This window comes from Macaca nemestrina, chromosome 10, assembly GCF_043159975.1.
Source record: "Macaca nemestrina isolate mMacNem1 chromosome 10, mMacNem.hap1, whole genome shotgun sequence".
Classification (NCBI taxonomy): domain Eukaryota; kingdom Metazoa; phylum Chordata; class Mammalia; order Primates; family Cercopithecidae; genus Macaca; species Macaca nemestrina.
The window spans coordinates 85,241,529-85,266,830 of NC_092134.1; the positions used below are offsets into that span (position 1 = coordinate 85,241,529).

The window sequence follows — 25,302 nt, forward strand, 5'->3', positions numbered from 1 at the left end:
AATCCTTTTTTTTTTTTTTTTGAGGTGGAGTCTCACTCTGTCACCAGGCTGGAGTGCAATGGTGCAATCTAGGCTCACTGCAACCTCTGCCTCCTGGGTTCAAGTGATACACCTGCCTCAGCCTCCTGAGTAGCTGGGATTACAGGCATGTGCCACCTCGCCCAGCTAATTTTTGTATTTTTAGTAGAGACAGGGTTTCACCAGGTTGGCCAGGCTGATCTCAAACTCCTGACCTCAGGTGATCCACCCACCTCGGCCTCCCAAAGTGCTGGGATTACAGGCATGAGCCACCGGCCCGGCCTGTGTTTCATGAATTTTAAAACACTATTTTTTATTTTTTATTAGTGCTATTCTTAGAGACAGGCTCTCACCCTGTCACCCTAGCTGGAGTGCAGTGGCATGATCACATGGCGTAAACATATTCCATGCAGTGTCAAACTCCTGGGCTCAAGCAATCCTCCCACCACCATGACTGGCACTTTTTTTTTTTTTTTTCTGTAGAGATGGGTATGTTGCCCATGCTGGTCTCAAACTCCTGGCCTCAAGTTATCCTCCCACCTCAGCCTCCAAAAGTGCTGGGATTACAGGAGAGACTCACCACAACCCAGCCCTAAAAACATCATTCTAAGAAAGGGATTACAATCTTCAAAGGAGGTTCAAAAACTCCCTGGCATAACAGGAATCCCCAAAGTAGAAAATTAAAGCAATGGAACATAAGAAATCCTAAAAACTATAACAACAATAAAAAAATGTTTCCTAAAATAAAAAAATTACTTCAATTTCCATATAAGAAGAAAATACTGTGTACCTGAGAAAATGGATTCAGAATGGTCACTATCAAGACATAGTCTGTAAAATAATAAGATTTTTAAACAAAAAATTTTTAAAACCCTCTGGGCATCCATACAAATAGACAAAGTCACTTATAAGGGAAAAAAAAAAAACAGATTGTCATCACATTGTCAGTAATAATGCTGTACACCAGAAAACAATAGATTAACGTATTTTAGGCAGTCAAGATAGAAAAGGTGAGCCATGAATTTTTTATCTAACCAAACTGACCTTTAACTATAAAGATAACACACAAGCTCTTATGTATGCAAGAACCCAAGATAATTTTTTGCTGAGGAATCTATAACAGAATAAGCTTCAGACAATCAAAGTAATTGGAGAGGTATTGATGTAAGGACTGGTAGGTAATCAAATAATTGATGAAAGGAAGTTTCTCTCTAAAGTCAAAGCTGAAATAATAGAATTACAATATCAACATTTTACAGCCCATAATGAATTCCTGGACCTAACAAGAATTATTAATAGCTGATATCACAAAAAGAGAGAAAATCAGACATTATATGCTTCCTGGTGGAAGTATCCAACACCAATTATAAAGCAGTCTTAGAAGAAAAAAATCAAACATGAACCTGATAAGCCTCTAGATCTAATTGCCAATTTATAGAAAATACAGGGCACAGAGTAATGTTAAACATCACCACAGAAAGGCAATCAGCAAAATCCCAAGTGTGTAACATCATTCAGGACAAATAATCTGATTTATTCAACAAAAGTTAGAGTAATAGGAAAAAAAGATGGCAGAAGAACAATATAGATTAAGAGACTTACAGATACAGCAACCAATCACACTATATAAGATAATTAGGAAATATGGACATTGACTGGACTTGAAGTTATTAAGAAATTTTAAAGTATTTTTAGGATAACGGTGTGGTTGTGATGCTAATTTTAAGATTTCTTATCTTAGAAATACATACTGAAGTATTTATGCATGAAATTGTATGAAGAGGCCCAGGAAGTGATGGCCACCTTCCCGCTACCCGGGACTTCTGGCGTCTGAGAAGTCAGCCGCCCGCTTGCTGCGGCTGCCGTGCTCACCTGCCCGAGGTGATGGAGAACGGAGCGGTGTATAGTCCCACTACCGAGGAGGACCCGGGCCCCGCCAGAGCCCCCGGAGCGGCCTCGCTGCCTACTTCTTCCTGGGTCGGCTCCCACGGCTCCGGCGCGTTCTCAAGGGCTTGAAGCTGTTGCTCTCTCTGCTGGCCTTCATCTGTGAAGAAGTTGTATCACAATGTACTCGGTGGGGGACTTTATTTTTTTTGAGTTTGTAAGCGACAGTGCCTTTCTTCTGAGTCTCCTTATACTGATTGTGTATTACACTCCATTTTATGAGAGTTGATACCACAAAAGTAAAATCATCATATTTTTATATTACTTTGGGAACAGGATGTGTGTTTTTGTTGGCATCCAAGATTTTTGTTTCCACACATGACAGGACTTCAGCTGAAATTGCCGCAGTTGTGTTTGGATTTATAGCAAGTTTTATGTTCCTACTTGACTTCGTCACTATGCTGTATGAAAAACGACAGGAGTCCCAGCTGAGAAGACCTGAAAATAGCACTAGGGCTGAGGCTCTCACTGAACTACTTAATGCCTAAAGACTCTGGGGAGCAGATGTTAACTAAGGTAGTGACTCTGCGCTGTGGTGCCTGAGCCCTGGCAGAAGCTCTTGTAAAATTTGTGTAATTGTTTAAACCACTTCTTTTGGAGAGCAAGAGGAAGGTCAAGAAGGCAGTTTTATCAATATTGTGTCAGTCACCATAAATTAGGCCAGATAAGTTTTTAAAATTTTTTAAAAAATGATTGAAACTTATCTTAAATGGAGATTTTGGTGGGAGGAGGAGAGAACAATTGTTTTTTAAATCACACAGCTCAACGGTTCATAAATGATTCTGTCATTCTGTTACAAGTCATTCTTTGACTAGGCTTAGCTTCCAAATTATGCTTTATAGCTGTATAAACATCATGATTATATTCATCTACTTAGAAATTGTTTTATTTTAAAATTACTTTGCTTAGCTGTTTGTTTTGATGCTTAGATTATGTTGTGTTAATGGGAATTTAACGTATTTAAGAAACCAATATTTAAAATGTTGGTCTAGGTTTTTTTCCTTAACATATATTACCAGGCTTTACTGTATTTCACTCAGCCTTAAATGTTACAATATTTTTGGATAACTGTTATTAATTCTTTCTGAGACCTTGGTTATAGCCTAAAAACGTATGGAGATGTTGGTATTTTGTGTGTATAAAAGCAACAATATCAGCAACTTCGTGTTTATACTGCACCTTGGTTGTTGATGTCAAGTGAGAAAGAGATTGTTTTGTAACACATACAAAAATGGAAGAAACTGATACCACACCTAAGTGCCAGAGATAAGAAAGACTTTTTGCCCAAGACAGTGAAAGTAATTATAACAACAAGCTTTGACCACTTACCAAGTATCTGAAGAGATGAGTTCATACTGTGATTTAGAAAGTGGTTCAATGCTCGTGTTGGCATATGATTATTTGTACTAAAATTAATACAGCTCTGTGGGTCTTCCTTAGCGTTTTCTTTGAAGCTCGTCTGTTTTTTTAGGACCCCAGCCTTTCGTTTTTCATAGTTCGAGATGCCTCTTTTCTGTCGCCTTATCAGATAGAAATGGAGCTATGTGCTGCTGCTTCATCCAGCAGAGGTTGGCCTCTGGCTCTGACGCTTACTTTTTGTCAGTTGTCTTTAGGTGGTCCTGAATCTTGGGCCCTTTTAATTGTGAATACTGTGTAGCAGGATCTTGAGAGTCCTTGTTCTTACATAGGCGTTGCTCTAGTTTGTCTTTGGCAAGGAACATCTTAAGAAAGTAAATATCCAGGAGACCCTGCCCAGACTAATCCTGTTGGTGACATAAGGGAGAATCAAGCCATTCTCAAGAGATAACTTCATAACCAGAACTGTCTGTTGGCTAGCAGCTATCACAGATAGGCAGGGCACTTGGGATACGACCTTTCTGTCCAGGTGTTTCACAGACTAGACCTTTCTTATCCTCCTCCTAGAGTTTTGACCTGGGACTCTAGTGTTAAGATCATGAGCCCGTACATCAGGTCCTTCTGCACTTTGGTAGAAGTCTCCCAGGGTAGGTTTCCTATTTGAAACAGTGGAATCATGTTTCCAGGAAAAAAGTTTAATGACTTCATCCTTTTTTTTTTTTTTTTTTCCTCATCTGGCATTTGTGTGTCGTAGATGGGTTTTAGTTTCATGAATGTGACTAATGTGGTTCTCAGAAATTGGTCAGTATGGCCTGACATAGCTTCTGCTCTGTCTTACTGACTCAATACCTTTAGGATTTGTGTCAGTTTGGATACTAGTGTTAGTGGTGATGTCACCACTACTTAATTGGAAGATAATGAAACCAATCATAGATGCTGTTTTTATTGGGCATGTCATCTAAGAAAGGAGAAATAGCTGAGTCTTGGGTCTAAGAATAAGGACTGATTCAGAAAACTAGTTTATGATAGGTAGACTAGAGTTTCACATCAAACTGTACCATTGTGATTTTTAATGTCATCTAGACCTATCTAAAATTCAGAGCATATCATCTGGGCTACCTCAGGGTCACCACCCATGCATTGGGCTTAGTCAAGATTGACAGATACGTTCTCAGCGGGCCTGTCATATAGAACATCTTGTCATTGAGCTTAAGCTCTGCTTGTTCTGAGGTTTCACTTCCATGTGTTTCATTGGTGCAAAAATGGATCTCTTAGTCGGTCACTTAATTCTTTCTTTTTCAGAAAGACAGTATGTTCACTGGTATATTTGGTCACTCTTAGAGACTTCTTTCACATTGTTTTTTATGGGACCCATGAATGGTTAGCCTTTCTTTTCTATTGTAGAAGGAAATAGGAGTAAAATGACCATTGTAGTAAATACATTCAAGGGGAACTTGGGACCAGAAACCACTGTTATGTACAAAAAATGGCAAACTCAATAAACTCAAATTTAAAATAATTTTTAAATTAATAGTTATAATACATTTAATTTTATATTTTATACAAATAGATTGCTTAGAATAGTTCTCAAGAATTATAAGGGAAATGAACTCACAGTACAAAAATTTTATAATTACTATACTTAAATTATGTTTTGTTTGGAAGCTGGGAAATGTATTTTTACATTGTAGCCAATCGTTTTTATATTTGTCAATTTAAATCTTATGGGTCTTTTTTAAATCTCTCTTGATGTCAAATTTTGTAGTTTTAAAAAATAAATCCATTTAATTAAAATGTTAAAAAAAGAAATTGTATGATATTTGGAATTTGTTTCAAAATAATTTAGTGGCGATTAGGGAGTGAGTGAGGGTATAGATGAAACAAGATTGAAGATGTGTTGTTGATCACTGTTGAAGCTGAATGATAGGAACATTGCAATTTATTCTATCTTATTTTTTGAATATTTGAACATTTCCATTAAGAGCATTATTTAAAATAAAATTAAAACATCAAGATAAAAAAGTTTTCTTGGAGAGATTGGGAATAAATTAAAAATAGATATGCAGAAAACTAACCAAATGAGAAAATTTTGAAAGTATACCACCCTGGACAACAAGGTGAAATACGTCTCTAGACAAAAAATAAAAATAAAATAAATAAAATAAATAAAGTAAAATTAACCAGGTGCAGTGGCAGGCACCTGTATTCCCAGCTACTCAGGAGGCTTAGCAGGGAGGATCACTTGGTTTCAGGAGTTCAAGGCTGCAGTGAGCTAAGTTCACACCACTGCCATCCAGCCTGGGTGAAAGAACAAGACCCCGCCTCTAAAAAGGAAAAGAAAAAGGGATTTACTCCAGGAAAAACAAAAAGCTTTACAACCAGAGAATGTCCTATTCTATTTGGCTCAATTAGGATATACATTAACATAAAAACTAAATATTACTTAATGTAAAAGAAAAATATTACTAATATATATAAGTACAAATTTTGTTATATTATTTTCCACAAAAAAGAAAAAATAGATAATTTGGTCTTTACCGTAGTTCATTGAAATCCATTTTTTATTATCAACAGTTCAAAAAAGATTTTTCAGCTTCATGGATCCAGTTATTATATCCAGTAATGTCATGTAAAATTTTTAAATGGATGTCAAATTTGAAAAAAATCTCTCAATTTTTATGATATGTTGCACTATGAAATGTAAAGGCTTTGCAAGTTTTCTTGTGTAGTGACTAATATTTAACACTTTTACTGACATTGTCATTAATGTTCTTATTGTGGTAGTATAATGAGTTTAAAATTATCTCCATTGATGTCAATTTTTAAAATACTCTTTTAATATACTAAGAACATTAAAATACTTTTTAAATGTATTAAAATATTGCTAATACTTTTAATGACATTGTCACTGATATTCTAATTGAAGTGGTGTCATGTGTTTAACCTTATCTCCATGGACGTCAATATTTCTCGTCAAATTAGCAATATATTTCAATTATTTCCAGTTTGCTCATATGATTTTTTTTTTTTTTTTTTTTTGAGACGGAGTCTCGCTCTGCCGCCCAGGCTGGAGTGCAGTGGCCAGATCTCAGCTCACTGCAAGCTCCCCGTCCCGGGTTTACGCCATTCTCCTGCCTCAGCCTCCCGAGTAGCTGGGACTACAGGCGCCCGCCACCTTGCCCGGCTAGTTTTTTGTATTTTTTAGTAGAGACGGGGTTTCACCATGTTAGCCAGGATGGTCTCCATCTCCTGACCTCGTGATCCGCCCGTCTTGGCCTCCCAAAGTGCTGGGGTTACAGGCTTGAGCCACCGCGCCTGGCCATGATTTGTTATTGTGTTATCAAATAATCTAAAAGCCTAACTATTTCTTCTATTTGAAATTTGTCTCCTTCTGTTAATTTGTGCTATTGTATGATCAGAATTTTTGTTACAGTTAGCATCTTGATGTCAAGATAATTTCTATTGATTTCATCTTTCATCTTTCTCTCTTGTGTTTCATGGTCTTAATTTTTTTACTGAATTTCCCCTTGGTTCTTTAATTTAAAAATTTTAAGTTAACAGAATAAGAAATCCTTCATGTATTTCCATATCAGGAGTCTGTAATATTTCACCTTGCATTTTTGGAAATATTCCAAATTACAGTTAATTTGCTTTATTTTTTTAATTTTTAATTTTTGTGGGTATATAGTAGATATATATATATTTATGGGATAAAGGAGATATTTTGATACAGGCTTGCAATTTGTAATAATCACATCATGGAAAATGGGGTATCCATCTGCTCAAGCATTTATCCTTTGCATTACAAACAATCCAATTATACTCTTTTGGCTATTTTTCTTTTTTTTTTTTTGAGACGGAGTCTTGCTCTGTCACCCAGGCTGGAGTGCAGTGGCACAATCTCGGCTCACTGCAAGCTCTGCCTCCTGGGTTCATGCCATTCTCCTGCCTCAGCCTCCCAAGTAGCTGGGACTACAGGCGCCCGCCACCGCACCCTGCTAATTTTTTTGTATTTTTAGTAGAGATGGGGTTTCGCCGTGGTCTGGATCTCCTGACCTTGTGATCTGCCTGCCTTGGCCTCCCAAAGTGCTGGCACAGGCGTGAGCCACCGCACCCGGCCTCTTTTGGCTATTTTTAAATGTACAATTAAATTGACTATAGTCTCTCCGTTATGCTATCAAATACTAGGTCTTATGTATTCTTTCTGGGTTTTGTTTGTTTGTTTGTTTGTTTGTTTTGATAACCATTAGCCACCCTGACTTCCCCTATGTACCCCCACCCCCACTACCGTTCCTAGCCTCTGGTAACCATCTTTCTACTCTCTATCTCCATGAGTTCAATTGTTTTAATTTTTAGATCCCACAAATAAGGAAGAATATGTGATGTTTGTCTTTCTGTGCCTGGCTTATTTTACTTAACACAATAACCTTCACTTCCATCCATGTTATTGCAAATGACAGGATCTCATTCTTTTCACTGGCTGAATAGAACTCCATTGTGTACAAGTACTACTTGTTCTTTATTCATTCATTTGTTGATGGACACTTAGGTTACCTCCACATCTTGGCTATTGTAAATAGAGCTGCAGCAAACATGGGAGTGCAGATACCTCTTTGATATACTGATTTCCTTTATTTGGGGTATATACCCAGCAGTGGAATTGCTGGATCATATGGTAGCTCTATTTTTGTTTTTTCTGAGGAAACTCCAAACTCTTTTCCATAGTGGTTGTACTAATTTACATTCCTACCAACAGCGTACATCTTTCCTCCATATCCTCTCCAGCATTTGTTATTACCTATCTTTTGGATAAACACCATTTTAATTGGAATGAGATGATATCTCATTGTAGTTTTAATGTCCATTTGTCTGTAATCAATGATGTTGAGCATCTTTTCTTTTTTTTTTTATTATTATTATACTTTAAGTTCTAGGGTACATGTGCATAACGTGCAGGTTTGTTACATATGTATACTTGTGCCATGTTAGTGTCCTGCACCCATCAACTCATCAGCACCCATCAACTCGTCATTTACATCAGGTATAACTCCAATGCAATCCCTCCCTCCTCCCCCCTCCCCCTAGGCCCTGGTGTGTGATGTTCCCCTTCCCGAGTCCAGGTGATCTCATTGTTCAGTTCCCACCTATGAGTGAGAACATGCAGTGTTTGGTTTTCTGTTCTTGTGATAGTTTGCTAAGAATGATGGTTTCCAGCTGCATCCATGGCCCTACAAAGGACACAAACTCATCCTTTTTTATGGCTGCATAGTATTCCATGGTGTACATGTGCCACATTTTCTTAATCCAGTCTGTTCATATGCCTGTTTGCCATTTGTGTGTCTTCTATTGAGAAGTGTGTATTGAGAAATTCAGATCTTTTGACCATTTTTAAATCAAATTAGATTTTTTTCTATAGAATTGTTTGAACTTGTATGTTCAGGTTATTAATCCCTCAGCAGATGAGTAGTTTGCCAATATCTTCTCCCATTCTGTGGGTTCTCTGTTCAGTTTTTTAATTGTTTCCTTTGCTGTGCAGAAGCTTTTTGACTTGATTTTTGCTTTGGTTTCCTGTGCTTATGGGCTATTACTCAAGAAATTTTTGCTCAGGCCAATGTCCTGGAAAGTTTCCCCAACGTTTTCTTTAGTAGTTTCACAGTTTGAGGTCTTAGACTTAAGTCTTTAATCCACTTTTATTTCATTTTTTCATATAGTGAGAGATAGGAGTCTAGTTTCATTCTTCTGCATATGAACAGCCAGTTTTTCCAGCACCATTTATTGAAGAGACTGTCTTTTCCCCAGTGTATGCACTAGGCATCTTTGTTGAAAATTAGTTCACTGTAAATTTTTTTTCTGGGTTGTCCATTCTGTTCCATCAGTCTCTGTGCTTGTTTTTGTGCTGTTTTGGTCACTATAGAACTGTAGTATAATTTGAAGTCAGGTAATGTGATTTCTCCAGTTTTGTTGTTTTTCCTCAAGATACCTTTGGCTATTTTGAATCTTTTGTGGTTCTGTATAAATTTTACAGTTTTAAAAACAATTCTGTGAAGGATATCATTGGTATTTTGATAGGAATTGCATTGAATCTGCATATTGTTTTCAGTAATATAGACATTTTAAGAATATTGATTCTGGCCGGGTGCGGTGGCTCAAGCCTGTAATCCCAGCACTTTGGGAGGCCGAGACGGGTGGATCACGAGGTCAGGAGATGGAGACCATCCTGGCTAACACAGTGAAACCCCGTCTCTACTAAAAAATACAAAAAACTAGCCGGGCGAGGTGGCGGGCGCCTGTAGTCCCAGCTACTCAGGAGGCTGAGGCAGGAGAATGGCGTAAATCCGGGAGGCGGAGCTTGCAGTGAGCCGAGATCCGGCCACTGCACTCCAGCCTGGGCGACAGAGCAAGACTCCGCCTCAAAAAAAAAAAAAAAAAAAAAAAAGAATATTGATTCTTCCAATCCATGAACATGGAATGTCTTTCCATTTTTAAAATGTCCTCTCAATTTCTTTTATCTCTGTTTTACAGTTTTAATTGTAGAGTTCTTTTATTTCTTTGGTTAAGTTAGTTTCTAGGCATTTAATTTTATTTGTGGCTATTATAAATAGGATTACTTTTTTGATTTCTTCTTCAGATTACTCACTGTTGGCATATAGAAATGCTACTGATTTTTGTACATTGATTTTGTATCCTGCAACTTTACTGAATTTATCAGTTCTGATCATTTTTTGGCAGAGTCTTTAGGTTGTTCTAATTATAAGATTATATCATCTGCAAACAAGAATGACTTCTTCCTTTCCAATTTGAATGACCTTTATTTCTTTCTCTTGTCTAATTGTTCTAGCTAGGCCTTCCAGTACTACGTTGAAAAACAGTGGTGAAAGTGGGCATCCTTGTTGTGTTCCAGATCTTAGAGGAAAGACCTTCAGTTTTTCCCCATTCAGTATGATACTAGCTGTGGGTCTGTCATATATGGCTTTTATTATGTTGAGGTATATTCCTTCTATTCCCAGTATTTTTAGGGTTTCTACCATGAAGAGATGCTGAAATTTATCAAATGCTTTTTCAGTGTCAATTAAAATGATCATGTGTTTTTTTGTTCTTAATTCTATTGATATGGTGTATCACATTGATGTTTGTATGGTGAGCCATCCTTGCATCTCTGAGATAAATCCCACTTGGTCATGATGAATGATCTTTGTAATGTATTGTTGAATTTGGTTTGCTAGTATTTTGTTAAGGATTTTTATATCAATATTCATCAGATATACTGGCATGTAGTTTACTTTTTTAATGTGTCTTTGTCTGGTTTTGGTATCAGGGTAATACTGGCCTTGTAGAGTGAGTTTAGAAGTATTCCCTCCTCCTCTACTTTTCAGAATAGTTTGAGTAGGATTGCCATTAGTTCTTCTTTAAATGTTTGGTAGTATTCAGCAGTGAAGCCATCAAGTCCCAGGCTTTTCACTACTGAGGATAATATTTATTATGACTTTGATCTCATTACTTGTTATTGGTCTGTTAAGGTTTTGGATTTCTTCATAGTTCAATCTTGGTAGTGGTATGTGTCTAGGAATTTATCCATTTCTTCTAGATTTTCCAACTTATTGGCATATTGTTCTTCATAGTAGCCACTAATGATCCTTTGGATTTCTGCAGTATCAGTTGTAATGACTCCTTTATCATCTCTGATTTTATTTATTTGAGTCTTCTCTTTTTTTTCTTCATTAGCCTGGCTAAAGGTTTGTTTATTTTATCTTTTCCAAAAAAAAACAACAAATTTTTGTTTTGCTGATCTTTTTTGTTGTTTTCTTCATTTTGAATTCATTGATTTCTGCTTTGATCTCTAACATTTCTTCTAGTAATTTTGGGTTTAGTTCTTGCTTTTATAGTTCTTTAAGATGCAGTGTTAGGTTCTTTATTTGAAGTTTTTCTTCTTTTTTGTTGTAGGCACTTAGAGCTACGAATTTCCTTCTTAGTACTGCTCTCACTGTTGCATCCCATAGGTTTTGGTGTGTTGTGTTTTCATTATCACTTCTTTCAAGAAAATTTTCAATTTCTTTCTTAATTTCTTCATTAACCCACTGGTCATTCAGCAGCATATTACTTAGTTTCAGTTTTCTACTTATTTATTTTCAAAAATTCTTTGTAGAGAGGGGGTTCTGTCATGTTACCCAGGCTGGTTTTTGGAGTTTTGTTTTGTTTAAGACAGGGTCTCACTTGCTCAGACTGGCGTGATCATGGTTCACTACAGCCTCAAACTCCTGGGCTCAAGCAATCCTCCTTCCTCAGTTTCCTAAGTAGCTGGGACTTAGATTCACACAACCATGCATGGCTAATTTAAAAAAAAAAAAAAAAAACTTTTTGAGATAGAGTCTGGCTTTGTTGTCCAGGCTGGAGTGAAATGGCACAGTCATGGCTCACTGCAACCTCCACCTCCCAGGCTCAAGTCATCCTTCCACCTCAGCCTTCAACGCATTTGGGACTACGGGCATGCACCACCATGCCAAGCTAACTTTTTTGTATTTTTAGTAGAGATGGGGTTTCACCATGTTGCCCAAGCTGGTCTTGAATGCATGAGCTCAAAGCAATCCAACTGCCTCAGCCTCCCAAAGTGCTGGGATTACAGGCATGAGCCACCATGCCTGGCCCATATTGTTGAGTTTTCATGTGTTTGTATAGTTTCCAAAATTCCTCTTGTTGATTTCTATTTTTATTCCATTGTGGTCAGAGATTATTGATATTATTTCAAATGTTTTAATGTTTTAAGACTTGTTTTGTGATCCAATATATGGTTTATCCTTGAGAATAATCCATGTACTGAGGTGAAGAATGTGTATTCTGCAGCCTTTGGATGAAATGTTCTATAAATATCTATTAGATCCATTTGTTTTATAGTGTGGAGTGAGTCTGATGTTTCTTTGTTGAGTTTCTGTCTGGGAGATCTGTCCAGTGCTGAAAGTGGGGTGTTGAAGTCTCTAGCTATTATTGTATTGGGATTTATCTCTCTCTTTAGCTCTAATAATATTTGCTTTATATATCTGGATCCTCCAGAGTTGGGTGCATATATACTTACAATCATAATATCCTGCTGTTGGATTGACCTCTTTATCGTTATATAATTACTTTCTTTGTTTCTTCTTACAGTTTTTGTCTTGAAACCTATTTTTGTTTCATATAAATATAGCTACTCCTGCTCTTTTTTGGTTTGCATTGGTATGGAATATTTTCTTCCATCCCTTTATTTTCAGTCTGTGTGTATCTTTCTAGGTGTAGTGTGTTTCTTATAGGCAACAGATCACTGGGTCTTGTTTTTTCATCCATTCAGCCTCTTTGTATCTTTTTTTTTTTTTTTTTTTTTTTTTTTTTTTGAGACGGAGTCTCGCTGTGTCTCCCAGGCTGGAGTGCAGTGGCATGATCTCGGCTCACTGCAAGCTCCGCCTCCCGGGTTCACGCCATTCTCCCGCCTCAGCCTCCCAAGTAGCTGAGACTACAGGCGCCCGCCACCACGCCCGGCTAGTTTTTTTTTTTGTATTTTTAGTAGAGACGGGGTTTCACCATGTTAGCCAGGATAGTCTCGATCTCCTGACCTCGTGATCCACCCGCCTCGGCCTCCCAAAGTGCTGGGATTACAGGCTTGAGCCACCGCGCCCGGCCTCTTTGTATCTTTTGATTGAAGAGTTTAGTTCATTTACATTCAGTGTTATTATTGGTAAATAGGGACTTACTCCTTCCATTTGATTATTTTTTTTCCAATTGCTTTGCAGCCTTCTCTTCCTTATTTCGTTCCTTCCTGTCTTCCTTTTGGTGAAGGTGATTTTCTCTGGTGGTATGATTTAATTTCTTGCTTTTTATTTTTGTGTATCCATTGTATGTTTTTTGATTGTAAGTGACCGTGTGGCTTGCAGATACTGTCTTATAACCTATTATTTTAAACTTATGACAACACTGATTGCATAAACAAACATGCAAAAAGAAAACTAGTCAAATCTTTACATTTTAACTTAATCCCCCTACTTTTAACATTTTGTTGTTTCTCTTCATGTCTTATTGTACTGTCTATGTCATGAAAATCTGTTGCAGTTATTCATTTTTGATTGCCTCATCATTTAGTGATCTTTTACCTAAGATAAAAGTAGTTAACACACAATTACAGTGTTATACTATTCTGTGTTTTTCTGTATGCTTACTATTACCAGTGAGTTTTGTGCCTTCAGATGATTTCTTCTTGCTCATTAACAACCTTTTCTTTCAGATTGAAGAACTCCCTTTAGCATTTCTTGTAGGACAGGTTTGGTGTTGATGAAATCCCTCAGCTTTTGTTTGTTTGTGAAGGTCTTTATTTCTCCTTTGTGCTTGAAGGATATTTTCACTGGATATACTATTCTATCATGAAAGTCTTTTTCCTGCAGCACTTTAAATATATCATGTCCCTCTCTCCTGGCCTGTAAGGTTTCCACTGAAAACTCATTTAATCTTCAGAATAGCCCTATGAGGTAGGTTCAATTATGCCTTCCATTTTATAGATATACAGGGGTACTAAGAGGGGTAGTTACTTGTCACACAGCTATTAAGAGGCAGAGCTTTGATAGCTGAGGATCATGGCAGATGGGAGGCAGGACTAGATTGCAGCTCCCACACAGGCAGACAGAGCAGTGTGTGGAGATTCGCATAATGAACTTTTGCTGCAGAACTACTGCAGGAATAAACGAGGAAAGCCGAGAGAACCCACAGACCCTCTAAAGGAAGTGGATAGCTCCTACAGGACCTGGGAGACACTTCAAATACTGGGAATGCTCAAGCTGTGGAAGTGAGAAAGGGGTATTGTTCACCCTCGAACACACACCCTCATTGGGGAACCTGAAGACCTAGATCATGGGAGAAAATTCTGACCTTACACAGAGCTGCGTCAATTTAGAGAATTGAATGAACTACAAGTGTAGAGGAACCAGCAGGAAAATCCCTGTGGGCTCTGTGGGTCCCCTGGGAAGCCATTTTTGTCTTGTCTCACAGGGGTTCTTGGGGAGGGCTGCCAGAGGTACTGGGAAAAGACCACAGGGAGAAGGAAACCTCCAGCTGAACTTTGTAACAATTCCAACCAAACGTGAAGTCTCCTGGTCAGAAATCAGAGCAAGGCATGAAGCTGACATGCAGACTCCTCAGGCGGGGAGGCACGAAAGCCCTGCCTTCTTTCACAGCTGGGAGACTGGTTGCCTGGGGCAAGTTCTCAGCCCTGTTTGCCCACTGCCTGGAAACAGACTCTGTGCTGTTGGGAGGTGGGCACAATGGGAGTGAGACCGGCCTTTTGGGTTGTGTGGGAGCTGGGTGAGGCCTGTGATTGCCTGCTTTCTCCCACTTCCCTGACAACTTGCATGATGTAGCAGAGGCGGCCATAATCCTGCTGGGAAAATAACTCTATTGACCTAACAACCAGACCCCCATCCCCAGCAACAGCCACGGCAAGACCCACCTAATGAACGTCTGAGCTCAGACACATCTAGCCCTGCCCCCACCTGATGGTCCTTCCCTACCCACCCTGGTAGCTGAAGACAAAGGGCACATGCTCTTGGGATTTCTAGGGCCCTGCTGACCATCTGATCCTCACTATACTATCACAGCTGATGCTCTCTTGAAAGTGCCACCTCCTGGCAGGAGGCCAACCAGCACAAAAAGAGTATTAAACAACCAAAACTAAGTACCTTCACAGAGTCCATTTCATCTCCCTGCCACCTCCACTGGAGTAGGTGCTGGTATCCACAGCTGAGAGACCTGCGGATGGTTCACATCACAGGACTTTGTGCAGAGAGCCCCCAGCACTAGCCTGGAGACTGGTAGACCTGCTGGGCGGCTAGATCCAGAAGAGAGATGACAACCACTACAGCTTGGCTCTCAGGAAGCCACATCCCTGGGAAAAGGGGGAGAGTACTACATCAAGGGAACACCCTATGGGAGAAAATAATCTGAACAGCAGCCTTGAGCCCTAGACCTTCCCTCTGATATAGCCTACCCAAATGAGAAGGAAGAAGGAACCAGAAAAACAATTCTGTTAATATGGCAAACCAAGGTTCTTTAACACTCCCCCAAAAAATCACACTAGCTCACCAGCAATGGATCCAAACCAAGATGAAATCCCTGATTTACCTGAAAAGAAATTCAGATCAGTTACTAAGCTAATCCAAGAGGCACCAGAGAAAGGTGAAGTCCAATTTGAAGAAATTTTTAAAAAATGATACAAGAAATGAGAGAAGAAATCTTCAGTGAAATAGCATAAATAAAAAACAATTGAAACTTTGGGAAATAATGGATGCACTTAGAGAAATACAAAATGTCCTGGAAAGCCCCAGCAAAAGAATCAAACAAGCAGAAGAAAGAACTTCAGAGCTCTAAGACAAGGTTTTCAAATTAACCCAATTCAACAAAGACAAAGAAAAAATGAACAAAGCCTCCAAAAAATTGGGATTATGTTAAATGACCAAACCTAAGAATAATTGGCATTCTTGAGGAAGAAGAGAAATCTGAAAGTTTGGAAAACATATTTCAGAGAATAATCAAGGAAAACTCCCCTGACCTTGCTAGAGACCTAGACATCCAAATGCAAGAAGCTCAAAGAACACCTGGGAAATACATTGCAAAAAGATTATTGCCTAGGCACATTGTCATCAGGTTATCTAAATTTAAGATGAAGGAAAGAATCTTAAGAGCTGTGAAGCAAAAGCACCAGGTAACCTATAAAGGAACACCGATCAGAGTAACAGCAGATTTCTCAGCAGAAACCCTACAAGCTAACAGGAATTGGGACCCTGTCTTCAGCCTCCTTAAATAAAACAATTTTCAGACAAGATTTTTGTATCCAGTAAAACAAAGCTTCATAAATGAAGGAAAGGTACAGTCTTTTTCAGACAAACAAATGCTGAGGGAATTAGCCACTATTAAGCTAGCACTACAAGAACTGCTAAAAGGAGCTCTAAATCTTGAAACAAATCCTAGAAACATATCAAAACAGAACCTCTTTAAAGCATAAATCTCACAGGACCTATAAAACAAAAATACAATTTAAAAAACCTAGAGTATGCAGGCAACAAATAGCACAATGAATAGTATAGTACCTCACATCTCAATACTAACATTGAATGTAAATGGCCTAAACGCTCTACTTAAAAGGTACAGAATGGCAGAATACATAAGAATTCACCAAGCATCTGCTGCCTTCAAGGGACTCACCTAACACATAAGGACTCACATAAACTTAAGGTAAAGGAGTGGAAAAATACATTCCATGGAAATGGACACCAAAAGTTAGAAGGAATAGCTGTTTTTATATCATACAAAACAAACTTTAAAGCATCAGCAGTTAAAAAAGATGAAGAGGGACATTATATGATGATAAAAGACTTTGTCCAACATGAAAATATCACATTTTTAAATATATATGCACCTAATACTGGAGCTCCCAAATTTATAAAATAATTACTACTAGACCTAAGAAATTATATAGATGGCAACACAATAATAGTGGGGGACTTCAATACTCCACTGACAGCACCAGACAGGTCATCAAGACAGAAAGTCAACAAAGAAATAATGGATTGAAACTATACCCTGAAACAAATGGACTTAACAGATACTTACAGAACACTCTACCCAACAACTCAGAATATACATTCCATTCATCAGCCATGAAAGTTTCCCCAAGATAGACCATATGATAGGCCACAAAACAAGTCTCAGTAAATTTAAGAAAATTGAAATTATATCAAGTACTCTCTCAGAACACAGTGGAATAAAACTGGAAATCAACTCCAAAAGGAACCTTCAAAGCTGTGCGAATACATGGAAATTAAATAACCTGCTCCTGAGTGATCATTGGGTCTAACACGAAACCAAGATGGAAATTTAAAAATTCTTTGAACTGAACAACAATAGTGACACCACCTATTGAAACCTTTTGGATACAGCAAAGGTGGTCCTAAGAGGAAAGTTCATAGCCCTAAATGCTAACATCAAAAAGCCTGAAAGAGCACAAACTGCCATTCTAAGATCACACTTCAAAGAACTAGAGAAACAAGAACAAACCAAATCCAAATCCAGCAGAAGAAAGGAAATAACCAAGATCAGAGCAGAACTAAATGAAATTGAAATATATATATATATATATATATATATATATATATATATATATATATATAAAACAAAAAGCTGATTCTTTGAAAAGATAAGTAAAATTGAAAGACGATTAGCAAGATTAAGATTAACCAAGAAGAAAAAATCCAAATAAGCTCAATTAGTATCAAAATGGGAGATATTAAAACAGACACTACAGAAATACAAAATATCATTCAAGACTACCATGAACACCTTTATATGCATAAAGTAGAAAACCTAGAGGACATGGATAAATTCCTGGAAAGATACAACTCTCCTACTTGAAATCAGGGTGATATCCTGAACAGATCAATAACAAGCAGTGAGACTGAAAGGGTAATAAAAAAAATTACCAACAAAAAAAAGTCCAGGACCAGATGGATTCACAGCTGAATTCTACCAGTCAAAGAAGAATTGGTACCAATCCTATTGACGCTGTTCCACAAGATAGAGAAAGAAGGAATCCACCCTAAATAATTCTATGAAGCCAGTATTACCCTAATACCAAAACCAGGAAAGGACATAACAAAAAGAAAAAGAAAACTACAAACAAATATCCCTGATGCACATAGATGCAAAAATCCTTAAAATACTAGCTAACTGAATCCAACAATATGTCGAAAAGGTAATCCACCATGATTAAGTGGGCTTCATACCAGGGATGCAGGGATGGTTTAACATACACATGTCAATAAATGTGATATACCACATACACAGAATTAAAAACAAAAATCACATGATCATCTCAATAGATGCAGAAAAAACATTTGACAAAATCCAGCATCCCTTTGTGATTAAAACTATCAGAAAAATCTGCATACAAGGGACATACCTCATTGTAATAAAAGCCATCTATGACAAACCCATAGCCAACATAATACTGAATAGGGAAAAGTAGAAAGCATTCCCTCTGAGAACTGGAACAAGACAAGAATGCCCACTCTCACCACTTCTATTCAACATAGTACTGGAAATGCTATCCAGAGCAATTACACAAGAGAAAGAAATAAAAGGCATCCAAATCAGTAAAGAGTAAGTCAAACTGTTGCTTTTTGCTGATGACATAATTGTATACCTAGAAAACTCTGAAGACTCCTCCAAAAAGCTCCTAGAACTGACAAATGAATTCAACAAAGTTTTAGGATACAAAATTAATGTACAGAAATCAGTAGCTTCCCTATATACCAAGAGTGACCAAGCTGAGAATCAAATCAAGAACTCAACCCCTTTTACAATAGTTGCAAAAAGCAAAACAAAACAAAAACAAACAAACAAAAAAACTTAGAAATATACCTAACCAAGGAGGTGAAAGACCTCTACAAGGAAAACTACAAAACACTGCTGAAAGAAATCAAGATTAGTCCAGGACTTAAATCTAAGACCTAACACTATAAAAGCTCTGGAAGATAACATCAGAAAAGCCCTTCTAGATATTGGCTTAGGCAAGGATTTCATGACCAATAATCCAAAACCAAATGCAATATAAACAAAGATAAATAGGTGGGACTTGATTAAACTAAAGGGCTCATGCACGGCAAAAGGAATAAGAGCAGAGTAAACAGGCAATCCTCAGAATGGGAGAAAATCTTCACAATCTATACATCTGAGAAAGGACTAATATTCAGAATCTCCAAGGAACTTAAACAAATTAGTAAGAAAAAAACAAATAATCCCATCAGAAACTGGGCTCAAAACATGAATAGACAACTCTCAAAAGAAGATATACAAGTGAGGGGGCGCCCAAGATGGCCAAATAGGAACAGCTCCAGCCTCCAGATCCTAGTGTGAGTGACACAGAAGACGGGTGATTTCTGCATTTTCAACTGAGGTGCCAGGTTCATCTCACTGAGGTGTGTCAGACAGTCGATGCAGGTCCGTGAGTGCAGACCGACCAGCGAGAGCTGAAGCAGGGCAAGGCATCGCCTCACCTGGGAAGTGCAAGGGGGAAGGTAATTCCTTTTCCTAGCCAAGGGAAACTGAGACACACAACGCCTGGAAAATTGGATAACTCCCACCCTAATACTGCACTTTACCAAGGGTCTTAGCAAATGGCACACCAGGAGATTATATCCCACGCCTGCCTAGAGGGTCCCATACCCATGGAGCCTCCCTCATTGCTAGCGCACAGCAGTCTGAGATCTAACTGCAAGGCGGCAGTGAGGCTGGGGGAGGGGCGCCTGCCATTGCTGAGGCTTAAGTAGGTAAACATAGCCTTTGGGAAGCTCGAATTGGGTGGAGCCCACTGAAGTTCAAGGAGGCCTGCCTGCCTCTGTAGACTCCACCTGTGGAGACAGGGCATAGCTAAACAAAAGGCAGCAGAAACGTCTGCAGATGTAAAAGTCCTTGTCTGACAGCTTTGAAGAGAGCAGTGGTTCTCCCAGCACAGAGGTTGCGATCTGAGAATGGACAGATTGCCTGCTCAAGTGGGTCCCTGACCCCTGAGTAGCCTAACTGGGAGACATCCCCCACTAGGTGCAGACTGACACCTCACACCTGACACGGCTGGGTACACTCCTGATCCGAAGCTTCCAGAGCAAGAATCAGATAGCAACAGTTGCTGTTCAGCAATATTGTATCTTCTGAAGCCTCTGCTGCTGATAACCAGGCAAACAGGGTCTGGAGTGGACCTCAAGCAAACCCCAACAGACCTGCAGCTGAGGGTCCTGACTGATAGAAGGGAAACTAACAAACAGAAAGGACACCCACACCAAAACCCCATCAGTACGTCACCATCATCAAAGACCAAAGGCATATAAAACAACAAAGATGGGGAAAAAGCAGTGCAGAAAGCTGGAAATTCAAAAAATTGGAGTGCATCTTCCTGTCCAAAGGAACACAGCTCATCACCAGCAATGGAACAAAGCTGGACGGAGAATGACTTTGACAAGTTGAGAGAAGAAGGCTTCAGTCTATCACACTTCTCAGAGCTAAATGAGGAACTATGTAACCAGCGCAGGAAAGGAAAAACCTTGAAAAAAGAATGGAAGAATGGATAACTAGAATAATCAATGCAGAGAAGTCCATAAACGAACTGATAGAGATGAAAACCATGACACAAGAACTACGTGACAAATGCAAAAGCTTCAGTAACTGACTCAATAAACTGGAAGAAAGAGTATCAGTGATTGAAGGTCAAATGAATGAAATGAAGCAAGAAGAGAAGTTTAGAGAAAAAAAAGTAAAAAGAAATGAACAAAGCCTCCAAGAAATATGGGATTATGTGAAAAGACCAAATCTACGTCTGCTTAGTGTGCCTGAAAGTGACTGGGAGAATGGAAACAAGTTGGAAAACACTCTGCAGGATATTATCCGGGAGAACTTCCCCAACCTAGCAATGAAAGCCAACATTCAAATTCAGAAAATACAGAGAATGCCACAAAGATACTCCTTGAGAAGAGCAACTCCAAGACACATAATGGTCAGATTCACCAAAGTTGAAATGAAGGAAAAAATGTTAAGGGCAGCCAGAGAGAAAGTTCGGGTTGCCCACAAAGGGAAGCCCATCACACTAACAGGAGATCTCTCGGCAGAAACTCTACAAGCCAGAAGAGAGTAGGGGCTGATATTCAACATTCTTAAAGAAAAGAATTTTCAACCCAGAATTTCATATCCAACCAAAAATTTCATATCCAACCAAACTAAGTTTCATAAGTGAAGGAGAAATAAAATCCTTTACAGACAAGCAAAAGCATAGAGATTTTGTCACCACCAGGCCTGCCCTACAACAGATCCTGAAGGAAGCACTAAACATGGAAAAGAACAACCAGTACCAGCCATTGCAAAAACATGCCAAAATGTAAAGTCCATCGATGCTAGGAAGAACCTACATCAACTAATGAGCAAAATAACCAGCTAATATCATAATGACAGGATCAAGTTCACACATAACAACATTAACCTTAAATGTAAATGGACTAAATGGTCCAATTAAAAGACACAGACTGGCAAATTAGATAAAGAGTCAAGATCCATCAGTTTGCTGTATTCAGGAGACCCATCTCACATGCAGAGACACACAGAGGCTCAAAATAAAGGGATGGAGGAAGATCTACCGAGCAAATGGAAAACAAAAGAAAGGCAGGGGTTGCAATCCTAGTCTCTGATAAAACAGACTTTAAACCATCAAAGATCAAAAGAGACAAAGAAGGCCACTACATAATGGTAAAGGGATCAATTCAACAAGAAGTGCTAACTATCCTAAATATATATGCACCCATATATATTTATGCACCCATAATACAGGAGCACCCAGATACATAAAGCAAGTCCTTAGAGACTTACAAAGAGACTTAGACTCCCATACAATAATAATGGGAGACTTTAATACCCCGCTGTCAACATTAGACAGATCAATGAGACAGAAAGTTAACAAAGATATCCAGGAATTGAACTCAACTCTACACCTAGCAGACCTAATAGACATGTACAGAACTCTCCACCCCAATCAACAGAATGTACATTCTTCTCAGCACCACATCGCACTTATTTTAAACTTGACCACATAGTTGGAAGTAAAGCACTACTCAGCAAATGTAAAAGAACAGAAATTATAACAAACTGTCTCTCAGACCACAGTGCAATCAAACTGGAACTCAGGACTAAGAAACTCAATCACAACTGCTCAACTACATGGAAACTGAACAACCTGCTCCTGAATGACTACTGGGTACATAATGAAATGAAGGCAGAAATAAAGATGTTCTTTGAAACCAATGAGAACAAAGATACAACATACCAGAATCTCTGGGACACATTTAAAGCAGTGTGTAGAGGGAAATTTATAGCACTAAATGCCCACAGGAGAAAGCAGGAAAGATCTAAAATTGACACCCTAACATCACAATTAAAAGAACTAGAGAAGCAACAGCAAACACATTCAAATGCTAGCAGAAGGCAAGAAATAACTAAGATCAGAGTAGAACTGAAGGAGATAGAGACACAAAAAACCCTCCAAAAAATCAATGAATCCAGGAGCTGGTTTTTTTGAAAAGATCAACAAAATTGATAGACCACTAGCAAGACTAATAAAGAAGAAAAGAGAGAAGAATCTAATAGATGCAATAAAAAATGATAAAGGGGATATCACCACCGACCCCACAGAAATACAAACTACCATCAGAGAATACTATAAACACTTCTATGCAAATTAACTAGAAAACTTAGAAGAAATGGATAATTTCCTGGACACTTACACTCTCCCAAGACTAAACCAGGAAGAAATTGAATCCATGAATAGACCAACAGCAGGCTCTGAAATCGAGGCAATAATTAATAGCCTACCAACCAAGAAAAGTCCAGGACCAGATGGATTCACAACCGAGTTCTGCCAGAGGCACAAGGAGGAGTTGGTACCATTCCTTCTGAAACTATTCCAGTCAATAGAAAAAGAGGGAATCCTCCCTAACTCATTTTATGAGGCCAACATCATCCTGACCCAAAGCCTGGCAGAGACACAACAAAAAAAGAGAATTTTAAACCAATATCCCTGATGAACATCGATGCAAAAATCCTCAATAAAATACTGACAAACTGGATTCAGCAGCACATCAAAAAGCTTATCCACCATGATCAAGTGGGCTTCATCCCTGGGATGCAAGGCTGGTTCAACATATGCAAATCAATAAATGTAATCCAGCATATAAACAGAACCAAAGACAAAAACCACATGATTATCTCAATAGATGCAGAAATGGCCTTTGACAAAATTCAACAGCCCTTCATGCTAAAAACTCTCAATAAATTCGGTATTGATGGAACGTATCTCAAAATCATAAGAGCTATTTATGACAAACCCACAGCCAATATCATACTGAATGGGCAAAAACTGGAAGCATTCCCTTTGAAAACTGGCACAAGACAGGGATGCCCTCTCTCACCACTCCTATTCAATATAGTGTTGGAAGTTCTGGCTAGGGCAATCAGGCAAGAGAAAGAAATAAAGGGTATTCAGTTAGGAAAAGAAGTCAAATTGTCCCTCTTTGCAGATGACATGATTGTATATTTAGAAAACCCCATCGTCTCAGCCCAAAATCTCCTTAAGCTGATAAGCAACTTCAGCAAAGTCTCAGGATACAAAATCAATGTGCAAATATCACAAGCATTCTTATACACCAGTAACAAACAAACAGAGAGCCAAATCATGAATGAACTCCACTCATGACAAACAGAGTCAAATCATGAATGAACTCCCATTCACAATAGCTTCAAAGAGAATAAAATACCCAGGAATCCAACTTACAAGGGATGTAGAGAACCTCTTCAAGGAGAGTTACAAACCACTGCTCAGTGAAATAAAAGAGGACACAAACAAATGGAAAAACATACCATGCTCATAGATAGGAAGAATCAGTATCTTGAAAATGGCCATTCTGCCCAAGGTGATTTATAGATTCAATGCCATCCCCATTAAGCTACCAATGACTTTCTTCACAGAATTGGAAAAAACTGCCTTAAAGTTCATATGGAACCAAAAAAGAGCCCGCATTGCCAAGACAATCCTAAATCAAAAGAACAAAGCTGGAGGCATCACGCTACCTGACTTCAAACTATACTACAAGGCTACAGCAACCAAACAGCATGGTACTGTTACCAAAACAGAGATATAGACCAATGGAACAGAACAGAGCCCTCAGAAATAATACCACACATCTACAGCCATCTGATCTTTGACAAACCTGACAAAAACAAGATATGGGGAAAGGATTCCCTATTTAATAAATGGTGCTGGGAAAATTGGCTAGCCATAAGTAGAAAGCTGAAACTGGATCCTTTCTTTACTCCTTATATGAAAATTAATTCAAGATGGATTAGAGATTTAAATGTTAGACCTAAAACCATAAAAGCCCTAGAAGAAAACCTAGGTAATACCATTCAGGACATAGGCTACTTCTGGTGGGAATGTAAACTAGTACAACCACTATGGAAAACAGCTATGGAAAACAGTGTTGGGAAAGTAAACTAGTAAAACTGCTGTGGAAAACAGAGATTCCTTAAAGAACTAAAAGTAGAAGTACCATTTGATCCAGCAGTCCCACTACTGGGTATCTAGCCAGAGGAAAAGAAGTCATTATACGCAAAAGATACTTGCATACGCATGTTTGTAGCAACACAATTTGCAGTTGCAAAAATGTGGAACCAACCCAAATACCCATCAACCAATGAGTGGATAAAGAAACTGTGTTATATATAGAGAGAGGGTAATACTACTCACCATAAAAAGGAATGAATTAATGGCATTTGCAGCAGCCTGGATGGAACTGGAGACTATTATTCTAAGTGAAGTAACTCAGTAATGGAAAACCAAACATCATATATTCTCACTCATAAGTGGGAGTTAAGCTATGAAGATGCAAAGGCATAAGAATGATACAATGGACTTTGGGGACTCATGGGGAAAGGGTGGGAAGGTGATGAGGGACAAAAGACTACACATTGGGTTCAGTGTATATTGCTCATGTGATAGGTGCACCAAAATCTCACAAATCACCACTAAAGAACTTACTCATGTAACCAAATACCACCTGGTTCCCCAAAAACCTATTGGTAAAGAGGATAAACTAGAAATCCTAGAGGAGATGGATAAAATTTTTTTAAAAATTAAGAAAAATAAATGCTTATTGTAGAAAAAAAGAGGCAGAGCTGGAACACAGCTGTTAATATGCAGCTCCCTAATAGTTCATTTCAATTCAAAGATAACATATAGGTTATTTGGAGGAATATAAGGGTTCAATGTTAAGATGATGTGGGTGAGAGAAATGAAAAAATATGACAAGAATAAGCGTATTGAAAGATTATGCAAAATTATTTGAAAAATATGCTTTGCTAAGATGACTATAATGAGCAGACTGTAAG

At 38.3% G+C, this 25,302-nt stretch overlaps 1 long non-coding RNA gene and 1 pseudogene across 3 annotated transcripts in view; both read left to right on the forward strand.

Annotated features, from left to right (window-relative positions):
• The window catches only part of LOC105492922 (uncharacterized), a 117,993-nt gene that overhangs the window by 77,586 nt on the left and 15,105 nt on the right, over window positions 1-25,302 (forward strand). The window lies entirely within an intron of this gene.
• On the forward strand, window positions 1,775-2,810 carry LOC139356561 (CKLF-like MARVEL transmembrane domain-containing protein 6 pseudogene; annotated as a pseudogene).